The following is an 18,380-nucleotide window of genomic DNA, read 5'->3' as shown; positions in this document are numbered from 1 at the left end:
CTTAGAGATATGTCAATACTACAATCTGAAGGAAAACAAAGCCATACATATGAATTATGTTGACAAAAATACGTTTTTATTCAAGGTTTTCTCTACTTAAGCAATTGAAATTGATTATACTGCGCAATTGGTCAGTAGTAATAATTCGGAAGCCTTATCTTCAAATGATGGAGGTTATGATCCTACAGACTTCTACCATTCAATGTCAAAATGCTTATCTTCAAATGATGCAAAATCTTCTTCATTGGTAACGGATTCTTAAACTTGGTTATTTGAATTATCAATTTGTTTGATGTGTTCTAATTTATTAAAATTCAAACTTCTTTCAGTACTTGGATTCTGAATTTGCTGGAAAAGCTTTGGTTAAATAGAGGAAGCGCTATTTACTGGTGAATGCAGAAGGTGATTGTTGGCCTTGCAAAATTAGATGGTCTGGAAGAAATAACAGTCAATGTTATTTAACTTGTGGATGGAAAGATTTTTGCAATGAAAATGGATTCAAGGAAGGCACTATGATCCAACTTGGTGTTGATAGAGACCTAAGCATGTATATTCATGTAATGGAGATAAAAATTTAGTTCCGGTCTTCATCATATGTTATATTTTGTAAACATGTTTAATGAACTATTAGCTATATATATATATATATATATATATATATATATATATATATATATATTGCATCCTATTTGTCTAAATGATTCCTTATGCTTCTCGTTGTGATCTCGTAATGGTCCATGTTAAGTATTAATATTAATTTGATCATTAAGAAAATAAACTCAAGAATATAGTTTAACGAAGTTCGTGATTTACCAATTTTAATGGTTATTGAGATAAAAAATTAGTTCCGGTGTTGATCATATGTTTCAAAACATTACGTACATTTTGTAAACATCTTTAATGAACTATTACCTATACATATATTTTGCATACTATTTTACCATCAACGTACTTTTACACCAAATAGTATCTCATTTGGGTTCTTGTCCATATAACATTTAAACTTGTAACAACAGTTGTATCATATCACATTCAATAATCAATAATTAACCCTTTAACCCGAAATATATGTATAATGATTCTTTGAATAAAATTACCATAACATTACATATCCAATGTGCGATATCCTTTGGTGTTTCCAACATTAATTATAACCATTTTGCATCCTTGATAGCCAACTCCAACAAAATACACCCAAGTCCACCACAAAAAACATTAACATGGCTATGGTTTCCAAAACCCAAGTTAGCATTTACCACCCACATTTAATATATATATTATATATATGTCTAATTACAAACAGCAGTGGCCCACATCAGTGTTTTTCCTGTTTCACTCGTTTCTTAGTCTTGGACCTCGAAAATTCTACACTTGGTATGTCTTCAAGGTGGTCGCAATCAACTTCAAAGTCCAGCAATAAGTCCTTTGTAGGGGTAACACAAAAATCAATATAAGGATCATGATCTGCTAAAGCACTCACAGTCAACTGCAGCATATCAAAACAGTATTACTATGACATCCATTTTGTTAGTTATAAAACATTTCATATTTAATAAAATTACATATCTTATCTTACCATGCAATTGTCAGCTTCGGTATTTTTATTAACACTTGGCTTACCCCTAGATTCTTTAATCTGTCCATTTAAAAATAAAGTGGTTAGAAAATAGAAAATTTAGTGCAATGAAATAAGTATACAAACAGTTTAAATTATAGAGACCTTTCCTGTATGACTTGGAGTTTTAATGGAAGCAAGTGTTTTAGATTGCGTACTGCAAGGACTTAGATCTACAGGATCAGACTCTTTAATTTGTAACTTGCATAAAAATAGCATATCATAAATTTAGTGTCAATAGAAAACTATAAAAATAGGTTGAAGTACAGATACCTTATTTCCATGAAATCCTGTTTTAATCGGATTTGTAGCTTTCGATTGGGTACTGGAGCCACATATTGCAGTGGGACTGGACTCTTTAATCTAAAATTAGCATAAAAGTACCTCATTAGAAATTTAGTCTGAACAAAGAAGTATACATATAGTTTAAAGTACACATACATTTTTTCCACGAGATCCACTTTTAATCAAACCAACCGCCATAGATTGCATCCTGGAACCACATATATATGTGGGACTGGACTCCTTATTCTATAATTTCTATAACAACAGTTATTACATCATTTATTTAGTGTCGCAAATAAATGACTAACATAAATTTAAATGAGTCTAACCACATCTGTCTAAGACTCGTAACTAATAATGGGAATTGATTCTTGTTCGTTGTTAGAGTCATATACAAGTAGATCAAAAGACTGTTTACCCTGTGCGTTTAGACAAATATTTATTACATCATAAAAACTACATACAAAGCAATTAGTGACATAAATTATTTCACCTATTGTAATTGGTCTCTGCCCTTAGAATTTTCCTCAGTACTAGAATCAGACGTAGCTTCAGCACTGGAGTCTTTAATCTACATATGAAGAATAAAAAATTGGGTAATTAAAAACATTTAATTTGATGTAACTATTCCAGTAGGGTATCTAAACTTAAAGCATCATATAAATGAGTTACCATCTTTGAGTCAAGTTTACTTCTAATAAAAGCAATGGTTTCAAGATTGTTTGAAGCTTTCATGACCGATGAAGATCTATTTTTTGGTTGAACTCTAACCTTGAATGCAAGAGTACATCCCAGCATAACATCTAGATCCTCTGGAAAACATTTCGGATCACCTTCCCCATCCTAACAAAAGAAAAAGACATTAACACTAAAATTTTGTTAAATTAATAAATCAACATAGTAATACTACCTCAATCATCTTATTCATTAACTCAACAACTGATACACCAATCAAGTTAATGCAGTCTTGATCCCATATAACGAAATTCGCATAACTATCTCCATCACAGACCTGTAATTCCAACTTATATCTACAACAAAATTAACTTTTTTAATTAAAATCATACAACATACATTAACATATACAATACTAAAAAAAAAATACAAACCTAATTCCAAGTTTTTCATTATTAAACCCACACATGACACACTTAAAAGCACCTATCTCTTCAGTCTTCTTCCTGCAACCATTGCATACTGGATAACACCATCCATCATTCCCTAAATTAAACTTGACGGTAGTTGCAACAGTAACACAATACACTTCCTATATACATAAAAAAAGTCATTACAATAACAAACTTAAAAATTCAATAAGGATGTTAAAACCATTACTTAGTGCTATATTACCTCCTTCATTGTTGTGATTTCGGATATTGTACTCACAACAGCTTTATAAATAAATTTCTCATGTTCACTATATTGAGACGATGAACTCAATTGGCTAGCTTCTTGACTTTGACTAACTTTATTGCCAAAACGTCTATACTTCCAATATGTATGTTAGTATAATATAATAAATGGAAAATAATGTTCTAAGAACTAAGTAATTCAAGAAATGTATATTGTATCCATTGCTCCTTGAACCTGACCAATTCAGAACATTCATCACCCATAAGCAACTTTGAACCATTCCAGGAATTTGATATTGACACTGGCCACTGTCCTAAATCCATCAGAAGAATAATGATTACAAATGATTACAAAATACCACAAAATAATGAATTTAAATTCACAAACCTGAAGACGGCTTGATCTTAGCTTGAGTCAACATAACAACAATAATAAAGGAATCTGGTTCTCCCCTCCAATTACTCATAAATTTAAAGTAATAGGAATCCCACAACGTACACCCAATAACAGCAGAACTGTAAAATGAAACAACAATACATTATAAACAACAACACATATATGAAACCCTAATAAATTAAAACACTATACTTATATCAAATACACAAACCTTAAATCCCTTATATGAAACACAACATTCTTGGACTGGGGATTACACCTCACATTATCCACCACTCCAATAATATATAAAACCAATATTACCATGAAAACAAAATCATTAAATTTCTACAGGATAAAGTAAAAAAGCATTAGTATATGTACCTACCATACACCAAATCAGCAGAGAATTTTCCATCAACTATATCCTCGATACTTTTGAAATTATAACTGTTTAGAGGAATACTTGAAATTGGTTGTTCTTTTATAGTTGTTGCACCTATGAACAATAACTTGTAAGGGTGGTCACAAACCCGAAATTGTCCTTGGTTCTTCATGATTTTAAAATTATGCATTATGTAGGTATGACCCTCAACCAACTTTTCTTCCCACAAACCTATATCTTCCTTTTTTACCATTGTAGGAATCATATCCCCCTGGAAAAATAACGTAAACAGTAAAGATCATTCCATATCCCAAAAAATAAAGAAGACAACAAACTTTATTTACCTTCTGATCCAAAAGAATCAACTCCATATGACGATTCATATCCCAGTTTTGAACAAACCACAAATCCTTTACTCTCACAACAAGCTTCAAAGTCTCTTTCTTCTCATCTATTTCTTTGATCCAATCAAATTTTCTAGCCATTTGAAGACAACAAATACAACCTACATGAACTCAAAAAGCACACACGAAATAAAATCCATTTACACAACCCGAAAAGTATACAAATAACAGAAAATAAAACTAAAAAACAAAGCAAAGGAAGATCATACCTCACGTAACTGGGGAAACGAAAATACAAACCAAAAGCGTTAAACACATCCAAAACACAATAACAGTAAATAACAAACAATGAACTAAAAAATACAAACACGAAATCTAAAATAATTTTAGAAAATATATTAAAGAGGATAGAAGCAAGAGGAAGAAAAGAAAAATTATCTCATGCCAACTGAGATACACGATCACAGTAAACAACATCCAAAACACAGTATTAACAATTAATAATCAACAATGCACTAAAAATACAAACAATAAACAGAATCAAACCAAAAGAAAGAAACGAAAAATCATCTGAAGCCAACTCAACTACACCATCAAACCAAAAAGTCAGACACAACAACAAAGAAAACCAATAACGATATCAGAGAAAATAGGGTACTGGATGGAAGGAAAAATTTAAACAGTAAACTGGAAAAAAAAATCCCATACCCAAACCGGAGAAAAGAAAACGCAAGAACCATATGAAAAAACCAAACCACTAAACACTACCCTTAAAAAACGATTTCAAACACGGTTGAGATAATTAATGCATGCAACATCAATCAACTCATGCATAGTTTCCCTTCTTCCAACACTTAACAGGCAGGAAATACAAAATTACTTTTAACCCCGGGCACTAAACGAAATTCAATCTGTAGAAAAGGGTTACAACAGTAAAATACTGAGCTTTGGGTTTCAGATCAGTGCCAAAACTTATTTGACCAAAATACCAGTTTAGAGGACAGGTGTCAATGAATTCAGTTGGGGTATTTGGGTAATATCCACCTATAAAATTACTAAAAAAACTGAAAAAAGGACATGTGTCAATGATTTAAGTTGGGGTATTTGGGTAATATCCATAGGTGTTTGTTTTCTTATAGTTTAGATACTAAATAAAATTTCTTGAGAACCAAAACATTTATTAAATTTGCAAACATTAATGAAACCCTGTTGATAAAATTTAAAATTATTTAAAAATATATATATATATATATATATATATATATATATATATATATATATATATATATATATATATATATATATATATATATATATATATAAGGAAAAAAAATATTCAAATTAAAATATATTTTAAATGTTTGTTTACTTCAATTTTTTAAATTATAATGAATCTCCTTTTTATACACTAATAAAAGTTATAATACATCATTTGATCAAAATGACGCAAAGAATAAATAATAAAATTTTAACATAGATCTTGTATCTTTTGAACTCCAATATATATTGGATGGTGATAAAAAATATTCATGTCAATTATATTAAATTTTTTTTATTATAGTAAATAAAAATTATGTATACAATTATAGCGAAAAAATTAAAGTATGATTGTAATGAGTTAGAAAATAAAAAATAATTAGATAAAATATATCGAAATAGTATTCTACATAATGAAAATAAATAAAAAATTAAAAAATTAAAAAATTAACAAATGTGTGTCTTATAAACAATTTAGAGACTATTGAAAGGAATCGCACAAAGGAAAAGAAATGTATAATTAAGGGTATGATAAGATGAAAAATATCTTAGATATCTAAGAAAACTTTTCCAATATCAACATATATACTCAATGGTTGAGAAATAACAAAAAATGTTTTAGCGAAACAAAAAAAAAATTTCAAATGAAACAAAAATTAATAATAATAAGTAATTTTTTTTATATTACCTAGTAAATGAAAAGGTTATGTTATTAAACAAATAAATTGAGAGTATTAAACATTCTAATGTGAAATGAAAATATACAATAAATAAAAATATTAAAAAATAATAGAAATATTCAAATATAAGTACAATTTTTTTAATTGACATACATAATTTTAACATAAGATAAAAAATATATTGGAGATGCGAATGAGTTTCATAACAAACCAAATAATTAAAAGAAATAAAAAATAGAAAGTATATATATATATATATATATATATATATATATACATATATAGTTACTTAATTAATTGTGAATATTTTAATAATTTAAATGATGATAGAGATATGGCGGGGACGGGTATCATGACGGGGATATGTACATCCTTATCCCCATCCCCATACCCAATTGAAAAAATTGGGAATTCCCTATATCCATACCCATACCCAGTCAATGTGGGGATTCTCCGTAAAATCGGGGACGAGTTCGAGCAATATCCACGGAGACGGGTTTATTTGCCATCTCTAGGCATTATTTATTAATAAAAAATATATACTTATACAATTGAATAGGAACAAAGAAGGAAAAAAACATTAATTTTATAAAAACTATAAAATGCGTCATAGAAACCACCACCATTTTTTTTCTCTAAATTATATTTTATATTCAGGATAAAAGAAGTATAGAATTGAAATATTTTTTTAAAAATTAAAAATAGTATATACCAACAAAAATATTATATTTCTAATTGAAATTTGGTTAAAAAATATATTTCTATTTTCATTCAGTTCTATTATTTTAGTCCTAATATTGTTTTTGATGTTCAAATAAGTCATAATTTTCGTCAATTTTGTTCAATTTGATCATTTTTTTCTATTGTCGTTTAAATAACTAACAGTAATAAACAGTGACTGTCACTTGTCACTTTGTGGTTTTTTTTAATTTTTTTAATTTTTAAAAGAATGTCCATGTGTCAATCTAGCAGTGTGATACGTATCGTAGTCAATGTTTTATATTCAATTTAGTCACTGTATTAGTTATATTTGTCCAATTTAGTCCCAATTTATTTAAAATTGACCAATTTTGTCCCTTTCAAAATTGATACCAAATTTAATTTTTATATAGAACTTACAATGATATTTTTATTAAAATTCACATTTTTATTAAATATTTTTGGTTCAAGGTTATTATTAATTTAAAATTGGAAAAAAAAATTAAGGATGACAACTACCACCATACACTACAAGAAAATTTAATTTTAAAAGGGGTTATTTAAGAGAGGATATGCTAACCTCTAAGAAGTAACATGCATATCTGAGGTTTTCTAAACCCTTGACAACTAACGAGGGTTTTTTATCAAACCCCAATTAGAGTAGGTAGTATTTTAATAGGTTTCTACTTATTTTTTTCAGCTTCCCTCTTTCATCTTTTCTGGTGTTTCGTATTTCTTCCTTTGTCTCTTCATCTTTAAGAATTGAATACCACCAGAGGATTGGGAGATCAACGATCTAGGGTTTTCTGTAAGTTGTCGACTCTAGTCTTCAACCTCCTTCGCTCTCTATCGTTCATACCAGAGTCTCTTGTCAAGCGCTCACAGGCGGGGGCTAAGATAATGCCGGTAGGGTTCACATTGTTGCTTCTGGGGATTTCAGTGGCACTCATGCTCTACGAATCTGTGATATTTTTCATCGGGTTTATGCTAATGCCATGGGCTCTCTGTTATGGAGCGTTCTATTCTCTTTTTTGTCTTACCATGTAAGAATCTTCCTGGTAAGGATCTTCGTTTCAGTGGTGTGACAAATTTTGAAATTAGTGTGGTGTATTAGGTTCGAATGATTAAAAATTATATTTTATTTTAGGTTTTTTCAATTAATCCTTTCTTGTCATTCTCTCAAGTCTAACTTTAACCTACATTGATGTTATTGAAATAGTGGTTTGGAAGGTACATGCTCGATGTTGCTCAAGGATTGTATTATCTACACAAGGGATTAGTTATTTAGGTACATTGTAGTTGAGACATGTTTCACATTTGTAATTGATTATCCTTTAAGATAGTTGTTTTAATCTTGTCTTAATTGAACATTGTACTTGTTTCAATTGTTTATAATCTTGTCTTGTTTTAATTTTGTTTCTATTGGAAGGTGATCTGCCGAGATTTCAAATCTTGAAATGTGTTACTCGACAAGCATTTTCATCCTAAATTTTTAGATTTTAGTCTTGTAAGGGAGGGTGCAATAGGTGATAAAACTCATGGATCTACTATGGTAAGTTGAAGTCCTATAATTTTTACTTGCTACCATATATGAAATTATTAGTAACCATCACAGATTCTAGTCCTTCCATTTAAAGAGAAATTAGAATGAAGAAGTGAGTGTTATTCTATAATTAAATAGTGAAGATTGAGAGGCATGAACATATGGTTTGGAGCATGAAGAGGCGGATAGGGAATGCATATGAAAGATGGGTTATTAAATGTGAGCGGAAGATGATAGGGGCTAATGAGGTGAAAAAAGGAAAGTAGAAAAGGATAGATTACTAAAACGGCCACTCATTCTATTTCTGCCATTCACTCTAATAGACATCCAATGAAGTTCAATGGATGTATTTGATATACGGGTTAAAAAGTACTATCAACCTGTTTAACATATATAAACACTACACAAGTCAAATATTATTTTTATGAGATTGTTTGTACAATAGATCTTGCTAAAATGATCAATTCATGTTGCATTGATTTAAGCTACTTCTATAGCCATGCATATAATATTTATGCACCTGACATAATATCACACTAGAATAAATGTCTTGTGATGCTTCAAAGAATAGTATAAAATATATGGTTATGGTGCCTTCAAATATTTTGTAAAAGTTTATGTTCTTTGTCGTTACTTTTACTAAAAGTTACAAGGTTTAAGTATTTTGTCAAGGACTACAATAAGCAATGCATATAAATTTGATGTCTTGTCATATGTAACTTCAAGAAAGGACCAAGACTATAATATGATCTAAAAATTTATGATGCAAAATTTTAGAGCTTCACGATATGTTAACTTTGATGTTCCTACTTGTATTTTTCCATTATCTTTCTAGCTTCTTCCACTGGATCATCCATAGGAGTGGAGGTAGTTTCTTTATTTCCTTTAGGTGTTTGATCTTTATTGAAATTTTTGAATCTGTTGGTTCCTAATGTGATGGCTTCTTCTTGTCTCCATTGAAGCTTGCATGAAGAATGGAGGCTCCATGGATGGTGTTGGATGCAGAAGCATGAAGGAAAGAAGCTTAAGGTGTTTGGTTTGGTGTAGGTGAAAGGATTCTTAAGAGAGGTGAGGCCAACTCCTAAGGAAGAAGACTAGAGTAAACTAGAGAAGAGTTTACTCTAAGGTGAGCTCAAAAGAGATTTGTGCACAAATTTGTGCAGCAATTCATTACTCAATTTCAAGCTAAAAAATACATCTCCTAAGCCTTCTATTTATAGGCTAAAATGAGACCAAAGAGTCTACAAAAAGTGGAGGGAAAAAGGAGTCTAGAAAGTTGAATTTTGGAGCCAAAAAGGAGCATGTGGGAGGTGTGACTTGCCACCTAAGCAAGTCACACTTGTCTTGCCATGGGAAGCTAACTCTCATCCTTGGAGAGCAAGTTTGAGAAGCTTCTAGGCTTTTCTAGGGTAGACATACTACTCTTGGCCCATTTGGCCCAAATTCCTTTTTTGGTCCAAAATTACTTCTAAAGCCCAATTTCCTCTAAGGCCCAATACATGGCCCAAAGAAAACCTTATTCTACTGGGCCCAAAATACAAAACCCAAAATAAAATCCTAATCTAGTATTTACAAGCAAAATGTCCTAGGCTAGGTTTTCACATCTTCCTTGGCCCATGTGAAGTTCATCTTTGGCCTTGCATGCGCATTTAAGGCCCATTCCTCTTGTATTCTCCTAGCCATGACTCTTGTTGTAGGTCCCTTGGCTCGAGGCATCTCATCATTCCCTCCCTCTTGAGAAGGATTTGTCCTCAAATATGTAGTCTCTGCCTCATCATCTGTACCACCTGCAAAAGGTATTAAGTCAACAACATTAAAGGTGGCATGCACATCATAGCCTTCAGGCAACTCTAGCCTATACGCATTATCATTTACTCTTTTCAGCACTTTAAAGGGACCATCACCTCGAGGGCTAAGTTTAGACTTCCTTTGCTTAGGAAATCTATCTTTTCTAAGGTGTAGCCACACCCAATCCCCTTCTTCAAAAATCATTTCCCTCTTCCCCTTATTGTTGTACTTAGCATACCTCTCTGTTTGTTGTTGGATTTGGCTTTTAATCTTTTCATGCATTTTCTTAACAAAATCAAATTTTGCCACCCTTTCTTTATGAATAAAATCAAAAGATGTAGGAAGTGGTAGTAAGTCCATAGGAGTGAGAGGATTAAAGCCATAAACAGCTTCAAATGGAGAGATTTTAGTAGTCCTATGAACTACTCTATTGTAGGCAAACTCAATATGGGGAAGGCATTCATCCCAAGATTTGTGGTTCCCTTTCAAAATTGCCCTTAACATAGTATACAGAGACCTATTAGCAACTTACGTTTGCCCATCAGTTTGTGGGTGACATGAAGTAGAGAAATTAAGCTTAGTTCCTAACCTTGACCAAAGTGTTTTCCAAAAGTAGCTAAGGAACTTGGTGTCTCTATCAGAAACTATGGTGCGGGGTATACCATGAAGCTTGACCATATCTCTAAAGAAAAGCCTAGCAATGTTGCTAGCATCATCCACTTTGTAGCAGGGTATAAAGTGTGTCATTTTGCTAAAACGATCTACCACCACAAAAATGGAATCAAAACCCCTTTGTGTTCTTGGGAGTCCTAAGACAAAATCCATACTTATATCTTCCCAAGAGGCTGAAGCAACAGGCAAGGGGGTGTATAATCCATGAGGCATTGTTTTAGACTTAGATTGTAAGCATGAAATACATCTATTACAATGCCTTTGGACATCCTTCCTCATATGGGGCCAAAAGAATTTCTCTTTTAAAAGACCTAGGGTTTTTTCTATCCCAAAATGACCCATTAATCCCCCTTCATGTGTTTCTTGAACAAGGAGTTTTCTTTGTGAACCTTGGGGAATACAAATTTTTCCTTCTTTAAACAAATACCCCTCATTCACATAGAAACCTCCTTGAGGTCTTTCCACACATTCAGCATCAGTAGAGGAAAACTCATAATCTTAATTATACATTTTTGGAATGTGATCAAATCCAAGAATTTGGGCTCCCAATTTTGAAAACAAGGTGTGCCTTCTAGACAAGGCATCAGCCACCACATTACTTTTTCCATTCTTGTACTTTATAACATAAGAAAATTGTTCCAAGAATTCCATCCACTTAGCATGTCTTTTATTCAGCTTGTGTTGGCCCTTCAAATATTTTAGCGACTCATGGTCACTATGAATGACAAACTCTTTGGACACAAGGTAGTGTTCCCAAGTTTGAAGGGCCCTAACTAAGGCATACAATTCCTTATCATAAGTGAGATAGTTGAGGGAGGCACCATGAAGGTTTTCACTGAAATAAGCAATTGGGTGCCCTCCTTGCAACAACACAGCACCTATTCCTACACCGGATGCATCACACTCTAGCTCAAAGGTTTTTGAAAAGTTTGGTAAAGCTAGAATGAGTGCATTGGTGAGCTTTTCCTTGAGTTGCTGAAAAGCAGACTCTTGTTTTTCACCCCAATTAAAAGATAAATTTTTCTTGATGATTTCATTGAGGGGTGAAGCCAAAGTAGAGAAGTTAGGAACAAACCTCCTATAAAAGCTTGCCAAACCATGTAAGCTCCTAACCTCTCCAACATTTTTAGGAGTAGGCCATTCTTGGATGGCCTTTATTTTTGTAGGGTCAACATGGACCCCATTTTTATTTACTACAAAACCTAATAAAATAACACTATCTACACAAAAAGTGCATTTCTCTTTATTTGCAAACAAACTATTTACCCTAAGGATGGTAAGGACAGACCTCAGATGGTCTATGTGCTCATGCAAGCTCTTGTTATAGATCAAAATGTCATCAAAGTAGACAACCACAAACTTTCCTATGCACTCTCTAAGAACGTGATTCATTAGCCTCATGAATGTGCTAGGTGCACTAGTAAGCCCAAAGGGCATCACCAACCACTCATATAGTCCAAATTTGGTCTTAAAAGTGGTTTTCCACTCATCACCTTCTTTGATTCTTATTTGGTGATAACCACTCTTTAGATCAATTTTAGAAAACATGAGGGACCCATGCAACTCATCAAGCATGTCATCAAGCCTAGGGATTGGATGCCTATATTTGATGGTGATGTTATTTATAGCCCTACAATCACAACACATTCTCCACTTTCCATCCTTTTTAGGCACTAACAAAACAGGCACAACGCAAGGACTAAGGCTCTTTTGAACCCAACCCTTCTCTAACAATTCTTGCACTTGAGACTCTATCTCCTTTGTTTCTTGAGGATTTGTCCTATAGGCTGGTCTATTCGGAAGACTTGCCCCAGGCACTAAATCTATTTGATGCTCAATTCCTCTAAAAGAAGGAAGCCCAATTGGCCCTTCCTTAGGGAATATATCCTCAAACTCTTTCAAAAGATTTTCAATTTTAGGAAGTAGACTCTTAAGTTCAAGAAATGTGGCAGTGCATGTGAGTGTTCCTTTACACAACAAGAGGCATGAAGGTTGTTCATCATTGAGAACTTGGTTCAAAGATTTTATAGTCAAAATGTTCTCATGTTGAATGACCTTGGGAGAAGGAACACCAATCTCTCCCACCTCAGATTCATCTTTAGTTACTTTTTTGGGAGAGAGGGAGGACTTTTTTTTATCCTCTTTTCTCTCCTTTTCCAACTTCTTTCTCATTTGGATTTGATCATCTACCACTTGGGATGGTGATAAAGGATGCAAGACAAATTTTCTATCCTTGTGAGTGAAGGTGATTTCATTGGTAAGACCGTTATGCATGGTTTTCTTGTCAAGTTGCCAAGGTCTTCCCAATAAAACATGGCAAGCTTTCATAGATACTACATCACTAGCACACTATCTTCATATTTCCCTATGGATAACTTGACCTTCACTTGATGTTAGACTGTCAAATCCCCACTTTCATTAAGCCAATGCAGTTTGTAAGGTTTTGGATGGGGAATAATAGTCAAAGCCAACTTATCAACCAACCTTGTACTACAATAGTTGCAACATGAACCACTATCAACAATGAGAGAACACATGTTTTCTAAAATTTTACATCTTGTATGAAAGATGTTCTCTCTTTGTGTTGGCTCTTTTGGAATGGGTTGGTTGCTAAGAAGTCTTCTAATCATTAGAAGGTCTCCTTCACAACGATAGGCAATTTCCTTAGACTCATCATTAGACTCCTCACTAGACGTCTCACTCTCACTTTCTTGCTCATCTTGGCTACTATAGTGGTCAACACCCCTTAAGATCATGATCTTTTTAGTGGGGCATTGAGATGCAACATGACCTCTACCAAGACACTTGAAACATTTGATTTCACTAGTGCGAGTGTGTGAAGATGTGCCTTCCCTTGGTTTCTCCTTTTCCTTAAAACTTTTGGAGGGTTCCTCTTTGACTTGCTTACCTTTCCTCTTGAATTATTTCTTGGTATAAGAGTTAGAGTAGTCATTTCGAAAAAATTTTCTTAGAATTTGTTGCTCTACCTTTATGCAAAGTTGAACCAAGTCATTTAAGTCTTGGTAGGGCAACAATTCTACTCTATCTCTTATCTCAAGACTTAAGCCACCAAGAAACCTTGCAATGGTGGTATCCTCAGACTCCCTAATCCCAACCCTCATCATATATAACTCCATCTTTTGTCTATATTCTTTCACTTTCATTTTATTTTGATGAAGTCTTTGTAGCTTATCCATTAGCTCTCTATGATAGTAGGAGGGAATATGTCTTCTCCTAAGGGCTCCTTTGAGGTCATTCCAATATTTGACCTCGGGACTTTGATTGATTCTCCTATCTCTTTCGAGGGCAGTCCACCAATACATAGCATTGCCCTGGAAGCTAAGGGTAGCTAAGGGTACTTTCCTCTCCTCACTTATTTGATGGGAAGCAATGAGTTGCTCAACCTTCATTTCCCAATCAAGATAAGCTTCAACATCATCTTTCCCATAAAAGTGAGGGAGGTCTATTCTAATGGCTCTTGGTTCCCTAGGCTCTCCTCTTTCTCTTCTTAGAGGAGGAGGAGGTTGATAAAAGTTGTCAACTAGTCTACTATCTTCTTCTTCATAGTGTGTGACTAGTGTTGAAGTGTGGGAGTACAAATGTTGACTCCTATTAATCATCCTCTCATGCAACCTTTCCATATTTCTTGTTCCCCTCCTCTCTTCATCTAAAAGTTGATGAAACCTATCTCTTTCTTGTTTTTCCCTTTCCCTTGCAATTATTTCATCTTCCTTCCAATGTAGTAGTGCTCTCAAATCAAAGGCAATTTGTTTCAAACTTATTTCTTCTTCATTTGAAGCACTCATACATTGAGAAAGAGGTTGAGACAATTTTTTTTAAGAATACTTTGGTCTTTAAAAGAAAATTTCAAAGAAGAAGTAAATAGCAAAAGCTTTTAGTTCTCCTCCAGGAAAGAGAGGTGAATCACTTGGATTGCTTACATACCAAGTCTTTCCTAGCCAAGGGAACTTGAAACTTTTGTACAAAACTTCTTAAATGAAATTAATTCAAAGACTAAGTTGACACACACTAAACTATCAAACAAGAAAATTAAAAACAAGAAAGATTATAAGCTATATGCGGCCTAAGTTTTGGTAGAAGTAGAAGGCACTTGGAACCTTCAAACTTCACCACTAAAAGCGTTTCACAAATGTATAGAAGAGGTTCTAGTTAGGAGATGAGATTGAGTACCTAAGACTCCCCCAAGACACCTAACTAGGCCATGAATACAAGAAGGAAAGCATTACAATTTTACAACTCAATTTGAATACAATCAAAGTGCACAAAATGTAAAAGGTCTTCTTGGCTTTGTCTTCTTGGCTTGGTCCTCACAAGTGTTTCACTCTTGCACTTCCTCTTGATCTCACCAAAGAGGTTCTCTTTCGGGACTAGGTACTCCACCTCCTAGGATGCTACCTTAGGAAAATTAGATCACCTCCAAAAAGAAGTATGCACCAAATATAGAAACCAAACCAAAAAGAGGTCAAGAAATAAAGCAAGAAAAGCACAAAATTATAATTGCTAAACCAAAAGTGAATAATGCCATGACAAACTCAAAGGATTACCAAAGAAATGACAAACTAGAAATAAGGTAAAGAAACAAGATAAGCACTCAAATGAATTACCTAATGAATGACACTAGAATGGATGAAAAACAACCAAAATAAGCTAGAAAATTACACTGAAATTTGATTTTTCACTCACTGCCAGTCCAAAAACGTGAATTCAAGCCTCTGCTTCAGCTATTTTTCATTTTTTTCATTTCACAAAATTTTTCAATGATTGTTTTTTTCACTTTTTCGTCTATGTCTTAGCTAAAAGAGGGAAAAATTATATTTGGATTTGCACCGGCCAATGTTTTATGATAAATCAAATACAAATAGTGTGCAGTCAGACAGAAACTGGAACAACAGTAAAATGCATCAAAATAATGCTCTCCAACTCAAGTGATGGTAGTGATTCTAGTGTACTTCTTTTGCCACTTTCTTTTGATTCTTTTTGGTACTTGCTTGTATTCTTTTTGTGCTCTTTTTCTTTCTTTTTATAGCTCTTACAGCAGCTAGTTTCCACCACAAAACAGAATCACCACCATGCTTGATCATTTGCATTTTAATGGAAACAAAAAGCACAAAGGAGAAGGAAACTTAAAGGAATCAAAAGAAGATCATGAAACACAATGAAACACAATGGAAATTGACTCTAAAACATTGATAAGATCTAAATAGCAATCTGAACTCAAAAACAGAAATGAAAAAGCACCAAAGCACAATTAATTGAAAGGAAATTTAGTGTGATTTATGGTGATGTTAAGCAAGCATAAGAAAAATTCCCAATGGACATTAAGATAACTAAGGTTATCTAGATGTGAAGGTTCATTTCCAAGGCTCAAAGAGAGAAGAGAGTGTTAATTTTTAAGGATTAAAAATTGCACTCAAATCTGAAACAAAATTCAGCAGCACATCACCAATAAATTCAAAGAAAATTAAAAGCTAAACAAGGAATTAATGACATATATGGACTAAACATGACTCTAGACAAAACATATGGATCTTAAAATCAAAATAAACTCAAGAACAAGAGAATGAACTGAACAAAAACAACAAATACTCAATTAAAATGAAAAGTAAACGGTAGAAACCAAATAGAACACTTAAAGCACACAAGGATAGTTCAAGATGAAGCAAATGAAGATGAACCAAAGTAAAAGGACATTAATAATCAAAATAAAATGAACAAAAACAGCAAGACAAGTAGAAGAAGTGATGAACAACATGAAATTGAAAGAAAAATGGAGAAGAAGCACTTAACTCACTAAAACCAAGGCTCATGATACCACATGATGACTTCTTCTTGTCTCCATTGAAGCTTGCATGAAGAATGGAGGCTCCATGGATGGTGTTGGACGCGGAAGCATGAAGGAAAGAAGCTTAAGGTGTTTGGTTTGGTGTAGGTGAAAGGATTCTTAAGAGAGGTGAGGCCAACTCCTAAGGAAGAAGACTAGAGTAAACTAGACAAGAGTTTACTCTAAGGTGAGCTCAAAAGAGATTTGTGCACAAATTTGGGCAGCAATTCATTACTCAATTTCAAGCTGAAAAATACATCTCCTAAGCCTTCTATTTATAGGATAAAATGAGACCAAGGAGTCTCCAAAAAGTGGAGGGAAAAAGGAGTCTAGAAAGTTGAATTTTGGAGCCAAAAAGGAGCATGTGGGAGGTGTGACTTGCCACCTAAGCAAGTCACACTTGTCTTGCCATGAGAAGCTAACTCTCATCCTTGGAGAGCAAGTTTGAGAAGCTTCTAGGCTTTTCTAGAGTAGACACACTACTCTTGGCCCATTTGGCCCAATTCTCCTTTTTGGTCCAAAATTACTTCTAAAGCCCAATTTCCTCTAAGGCCCAATACATGGCCCAAAGAAAAGCCTATTCTACTGGGCCCAAAATACAAAGCCCAAAATAAAATCATAATCTAGTATTTACAAGCAAAATGTCCTAGGCTAGGTCTTCACATCTTCCTTGGCCCATGTGAAGTTCATCTTGGGTCTTGCATACGTATTTAGGGCTCATTCCTCTTGTATTCTCCTAGCCATGACTCTTGTTGTAGGTCCCTTGGCTCAAGGCATCTCATCACAATGTGTAGGTTGACTTCTAGATATAGATATGATGAATGTTAATCATCATATGTAGGTTTTGGTAATGTTTTAATTGGATTCATTTACATGACTGTTGCATCCCAATTGTTTTAAGGCATTCATGGTCTATATTTCTATATTTCTTTTCATGATCAAGTTTAGTAGACATATACAACTTTGACTAGAGTGGTAAATTTGTTCATTTTCAGTTCATCTAAAATCTTGTCATTGTGCAGTGAAACATGACATTTTCAATCCTATCTCTTGCTTGAGCCTTATTTAGTAAACATGACATTTTCAATCTTATCTCTTGCTTGAGCCTTATTTAGTAAAACTTCAGTTGGATTTGTTTTAGGCAATTAATGTAACAAAGGTAAAAGTAGCAGTGTTTCCAGTTAACAAAAATGCTTGCATTGTACTAATAATCGAAATGAGACAAGGAAGCACAACAACTACTTCCATCATTATGTCTTGGTAACAAAGAAAATTAGTGAATTGTGAACATTTATAATATAGTAACTACAGTTTTATTAATTATTTACTCTAATTAATCTATAAAAGCAATGTTTATAGTATAGGATGTAAATCCAATAAAGCAAACAGGGAGAAGTTGGAGTATTATGTTTTCTGCAGGATCTCCATTCTTATTTTCTGCACATTTTGTCCTTAGAGAGAGCTATCTACATTTTTTTACCTCCTTTTATCTATATCTCTATGTGAATTGATGATTCCCTAACCATGATTTTGACCTCCTTT

The 18,380-nt window shown here is 33.2% G+C and overlaps 1 long non-coding RNA gene across 1 annotated transcript; it reads right to left on the bottom strand.

The window, feature by feature from the left end:
* Positions 1 to 2,809: 2,809 nt before the first annotated feature.
* On the bottom strand, positions 2,810 to 3,367 carry LOC146888708 (uncharacterized). Its single transcript, XR_014993654.1, has 3 exons — positions 3,251 to 3,367; positions 3,010 to 3,167; positions 2,810 to 2,931 (listed from the first exon to the last, which is right to left on the bottom strand). It is a non-coding gene; the product is annotated as an uncharacterized LOC146888708 (long non-coding RNA).
* Between the last annotated feature and the right edge of the window lie 15,013 nt (positions 3,368 to 18,380).

The sequence above is a fragment of the Vigna unguiculata genome, chromosome 1 (assembly GCF_037176805.1).
Source record: "Vigna unguiculata cultivar grain cowpea cultivar isolate G323 ecotype 2 chromosome 1, ASM3717680v1, whole genome shotgun sequence".
Taxonomy (NCBI): Eukaryota; Viridiplantae; Streptophyta; class Magnoliopsida; order Fabales; family Fabaceae; genus Vigna; species Vigna unguiculata.
Note: the sequence above shows the minus strand (reverse complement) of the source record. Positions and strands in the feature narration are given on the sequence as shown.